Source organism: Corvus moneduloides, chromosome Z (genome assembly GCF_009650955.1).
Source record: "Corvus moneduloides isolate bCorMon1 chromosome Z, bCorMon1.pri, whole genome shotgun sequence".
Classification (NCBI taxonomy): Eukaryota; Metazoa; Chordata; class Aves; order Passeriformes; family Corvidae; genus Corvus; species Corvus moneduloides.
The window spans coordinates 11,214,268-11,220,447 of record NC_045511.1 but is presented as its reverse complement, the minus strand read 5'-3'; positions in this window follow the sequence as shown (position 1 = coordinate 11,220,447).

Sequence of the window (6,180 nt, the reverse complement as noted above, 5' to 3'; positions counted from 1 at the left end):
TTTTCGCTTTTGTATTTTTTTTAGCCAACCAGCTGACTGTCTAATGCTGCATGAGAGGAAAAGTAAGGTGAATAGGTAGAAGTTTTCTTCAAAGCAATATGACTATTCATTGAAAGAAAAACAAGTTAATGTAGGATCAGTGTCTGGGATGACACTGTCCACTCACACAATCATTCCTGTAGTATGCAGGTCTGCTGGCCACACTTTGTCCCTTTCAGTACACAAGCATCTCCAGTCACTGTGGTCCACCACATTGATATTAAACTGACAAGCAAGTCTTGGTAAGAAAGCAAAATCAGATGAGTGTCAGATGAGAGGAACAACAGGGGGACCATGGTTCCATGAAATCAATAAGCTTAGCAAAATTACCTGGCAGAGAGTGATAAACCCCTTTGTTTTACCTGAATTAAATAACCATGTATTTGCCCTATGACCATTTATCAGGATACTTGGGAGGAGTTTGATATTAGATGACCTGAGCTTTGGGCAGCTGTGGCAGATAAATTTAACTCAGATGAAGGTAAGGTAAACAGATCTAGGTAGGGTAAGCTTGTTATCTGTACTGCTGAGATCATCTGAAGCCAGTGACTTGGAAGATACCACAAACTGCTCAGTAAAAAGGCCTGCCTGGTTCAGAGCAATAGGTACGAGAACAGAATGGAGGGACCTTTATGAATGCTGAAAAAATTCCTCCTAGTTAATGTTATTTGGTAAACAGTATCAGCATGTGGGGTGAAATTCAGCCTTTGCTGCTGCCTTCCAAAAAAGTGGTCTGCTGAGCAGCAGCACTATCAAAACCTGGTTTTCTAGGAATTTTTTTGTTGGTATAGATTCTCAGAGTAATAAGAAGTCAGTCTGCACTGTGTCCTTCCTCTTGGGGCAGATAAAGGAGAAATCTTTCTCTCCCCACCTGCATATTTTCCTGAAAGATAACAAAGAATCCATACCTTTCAGATCTAATCATCCATTGCATGTTTTTAAAAGATAGACAACAGGTTTGTATACTATTGAAGGGACAACAAAACTGGACTTATGCTCAAACAACCCTGTGACAGGGTCCCTTTGTGAAAAATGACAAGCTGGAAAAAGAAGAAGATGCCCTAGAAGTGAAGGCGGGAAGGATACAGCAGGACTATCCCAGAGCAGTAGTGCCCCCAGGTTAAGCACAAGATGTGGAATATCTCCAAACAGAACAGTCAAGTAACTAATAGAAACTTAGGAAGGATTAAAACTCTTCTGATGTATTTTTTCCTAATGTGGGAGCACAAAATTAACATCTGCAGAGTGATAGAAAATTTGTCTGCTTATACAGTGACATGGGAGAAGCTTCCTAAGTTCCTGCCAGATGGGAGTCCACCTGCATAGAAAAGATTTGGGACCAGTGTATATCTGGAGACTAACTGAAGGATAGCAAGTTATGTCCACCAATCTAGTTGTTGAAGTACTAATAGTAGCACTAGTAGAGTGAGGTATCATTTGCAAATCTCTTTTTCATTGGAGACTATAATTCCCCAGTGTGCTTCTCATGGCTTCTTGAGCCCATCCCCTGACACCCATAGGCATCCTCTGCCTGCCAGGATGAGAGACACGTGAAGCAGGTTGCTGTGATTCCCAAAGCACTTCCTGATTTGCAGCCCTGGGCAAGACCCTCCCAGGTGATGTCAGATGAGCAGTTTAATGCCCTGCCAAAAGCAAAACATCATTAACCGAAAAAAATGTTTTGAAGTAGAACATGACTTGAAAACATTAAAAAGCTGTCAAAAATAACATTTACAAGATATACTTTTTCCCCACCACTGAGAAGTCCCTTTTCTCCCTGTTTTGTTAACATCTTCTTTGGACAGCTTTGGCCAGTGCACTTCCACTATTCCATCTCTCTTCTTGCAGTGCTTAACTTGCTGTTTCCCCTCGCTTGCCAGACAGAACCTGATAAAACACCCTCGCAATTTCTTTACACCTGATGATTTTCCCAACTGCTTTCAGTCTGAGAGCTGTTGCATCACTTCTTTGTTCATTCTCTCTCCAGCTCAAATAGAATCTTATTCAATAACTTCCTGACCTGGTCTTGCTACCACCTAAAGCCATTGTATCGCCACATTCATAATGCTATTACAGATCAGCTCCATTTCCACCACACCGTGGCTCTGCCGCATTGCTCACTGTGATGAGCTGCCACGGTAAGTAACAGCAGAGCCATTACTGTGCATGACAGGGGGCACAGGAATATAAACTGCTATTGATTTTTTAGTCTCTCTGCTGTAAAACACAGAGGAGTTGTTTCTGACCAGCAGAAGGATGCTGCTGGCACACTGGATCTTCTGGCTTAACTCAGGAGACGTGCTAATCGCTCAGAGCTCAGCCCCTGGGATCTGTTCTCCCGCATGTGTTCCTTAGGTGGCTGTTTTCACTTCTTGTGGTCAGGGGCCAGTGGGCAGAGCTCTATGCCACAGCATGCAAGAGAAAACTATCAACTTACTTTAGCACTTCTCTAAATGGATTTTTATTATACAGTCTCTAAGAACTGTATTAAGTGTGAATATGCAAAATAAACTTTAGCAAGAGATAAGCAGTGGCAAAGAGCTGCCTGCCAGCAGTGCTTTTGGGCAGTGATAGTTTAACCAGACTAGATCAGTAGCTTCTGGTAAACAAAGCCATGGATTTTATAACTTACTGTTGACATCAATTACACCAAGACTTTTAAAATTTTTGTATTATTCACTTTCTGAATAATTATGCAATTTATGATGATTGCTGAACTTGCTCATGCTACAGGCCTTATTAATCCCAACAGGCAACCAACCAACACAAGGAATGTTCTTTTATTTTGGGAACTATTACTCAGGTTATCAAATCTTATGATGAGGAGAGCTATATAAATACTGGGATATGCATAAAGCTGGATATAGCATTCTACTTGTGCAATTAGTCCAGGCACATGTAGAAGCAGAGGCTGCTGCAAATCCTCTCCAAATAGAAAAAGACGCCAAAGCTGGCATTTCATAGTGAGAGTGAATTTATTTAGATCATCTCCCAGGACACATACATGTTGATACTGACCTGAAAACAGGATTGTCATCTTTATTCCAGTATATACCATTGCTCCCAGAACACACATACTGGATATAGTCTTTCTCAGTACGTGAAGCTCCCACCAAGATGCAATCAAACTTCTCCTGGTCCTTCTAACACTGGTTGAAGCAGGAGGAAAAGGTATGTGTCTCTCAGAAGGAAATTTTGGGAACATTATCTACAGAACAATTGAAGTTTGATTCTTTTCTTCTCTCGACATTGTTTCCTCTACCAGATTTTATGGAAACTCACCAATAAAGTCTCATTCTGAAACAGCTAAATCCCTGTGAATCCCAAAGATGGTCTTAAGGCTATGTATACTGACTCTTCCTGCTCTTTAAGCTGTCTAGACACAAGATAGCCTGATCTGGAGACCATGTAGCTGCACTGGGGAAATACATTGGCTGGCTAATAAACACTGAGGAGGTTGGAATGGATTAGCATGAGCACAGGGCAGTGCTTTGAGACCAGTCATCTTTAAGGCTGTGAAGAGGTGGCACAAATAAAGAGCTGGGGCCAGCAGTGCCAGCCACACTGCAAGGACTAACAAGGACTGACTGCTCGTGCTGTTTTGATGCTGCACTCAAGGTTTTTCAGCCACACTGCAAGGACTAACAAGGACTGACTGCTCGTGCTGTTTTGATGCTGCACTCAAGGTTTTTCACAGATTAATTTTAGAAACATAGGACATATATCATAAAGCTAAAAACTAAGCCAGGACACTAAGACATGTACTGGTGTTAGCCAGTGCTAAAGCCTTTTCAGTACCTCCAGTAAATATATAGTTTTGCACCTATGTGCAAACACATACCTGCACACACCCCCAGGCACACCCATCAATCCAGTAATGAATGCAGCCACTACCCAGATGTTTCTTAGCAGGGCCCTGCATGCTGTGTCAGCCAAGAAAAAATTCACATTTACAGGAAAAATCACTGCTGGTCTCACCCTGTTACACAGCAAATAAAAGCATTGCACAACAAATGTTGGCACAGTAACTCTCAGAGGAATTTCACAGAAAAAACAACCATGTGTTCACAAATGCTAATGCAATAACCCAGGATTTCACATGTATTTATTAAGAAATTATTCCTTAGCAAACAAAACCAAAGATATGAGCTGATTATCATCTAATACCATCAGGTATTGTATCATGCAGATTTAACTTAAAAGAGCTTGAAGGCACATAGGGAATATTGCTTAAGGATTTGGTCAATACCAAGACAATATCTTGGTGTCTTAAAATTTCCCAGCCCCTTTTAGAGGTCTCAAGTGACTGAAACACTATGTCAAGTTTCATTTATACTCCAAAAACTGTAACATTTCTCTGGCCCTGAGCTCTGACCCTTTGGACTGTTGTTTGTCCCTGATGGATGGTTGTCTGTCCTTAATAAGCACGCTAGGGAGTTTCATAACAGACATGGGCCTGTGGATAAAGTAAACCAAGTCTAGGAGTTCCTGGGAAAGAGTAAATAACCAGTGATTGTAACTGGTTAATAAAACTAGACAGGCCTCATTTTGCAGTCCCAGAGGCAAAGGGGTGTAGGTCAGTTCACATCCAGCCAACAACCCCCACAAAAACAGTTGTCTTGATGGGAACAGTCCCTGGCCCATACGAGTGGTTCAGTTGAACCCAAATGCTCTTTTGGGGGAGAACCAGCAAGTACAGACTAAAATCACATTAAGTAATTCAACAGGAAGGAGAATCATGTCCACCTTTCTGGAGCCCATGGCCTGATCCTCTTTCATTTTAGCAGCACAGATACAACCAGGCTGCTTGACAGAGGACAAAAATGGCTGCAACGTGATGGTGATGCCTCTGCTGCTTCTGGGAACACAGAACAAAAATCACTTCTCTCTAAAAGTATCCTGAACTTACACAAGCAATGAAATCTTAAATGCAACTACTTTATAAAGTAACTGTTCTGAAATACTTCCAGGAAATTAGCCCGTTGCTAAAGTCCAACTCAGAAGTGTTATTTATTGCTAACTACTTTTTTTTCTCTTGGATGATCACTGGTAATAACAGTAGCTCCCAAAATGGTTCCATGAGAGGTACTTATTTGCCATGCTCATTTCTACCTTTCAAACCTTTGCAAATGAAATCAGCAGGTCATTACATGCAGTACAAAGCTTCGTAACCAGCAATCATAGAACTTTTGCTAATCCAAGGACTGGCCATCAAATTTAGCATTGAAAATGTGGACCTAAATCAAGGCATTTCCCAGTGGTAGCAGGTCTCTGTCCAATCCTCACAAAGACTTTATCTTTTCAATAGCCAATTCATGTCAATGTCACAATTAAGGGACCAAAATGGAGAAAGAGGGGTTGTGGGTCATTGAGACATTTTCAATCAAGTACTGGGCATGTGGCTTCATTCTCTTCTATTCTACACCCCTGACAAGGACACAAGTGTCTCCGGAGCGCAAAAAAAAAAAACAAACCTTAAATGGAAAAAATCCTTACTCCCCAAATTTGACAGAAGACCAGCTTACTTTTGACTTCTGAAATCGAAAGAATGTCTGTTGAATCCAGCAGCGTGGCTGGTGTGTGTCATGGCTCTTTGTCCCTGTAGTCCTTGGACAAGTTGTTTTTTCCATAGATATTTTTCCAGGTAAACCAAGATCACCACCTTCCTGTAATATTATCTGGCTGTGCTGGGGAAAGCATCGATGGGCTTCAATGAGGTCAGGGCCTTCCTCAGTCCTGCACCCCCCAGAGTGGCTGGTGGTGTGTTCAGTGACTCATTTTGGGAACGAGGCTTTGACAGTGACACATACACCACCTCCTTAATATAACCTGGATCTTCCTGATTAGATGTGCATCATAAACAACAATTGTTGAAATTGAGAAAAACAAAAAATTAAGTGCTTTCAACCAGTCATGCTTGATTCTGCTATAGGTTTCAATTGCCTCTAGCTGAGCTGATTTCCAGGAACAGATCTCATTTCTGCTTTACTCTTTATTGCAGCTCTCTCTTGGGACTGGTAATATGAAGCTACAGATCAGCTGCTTTACAGTGCCGTGTCAGAAAGCCTTCCTGAGATACACATAAACAGCCAGTGAACTGAGGATAGTCAGCTTTATTTTCTCCCTGAGTGGGTTTTAACA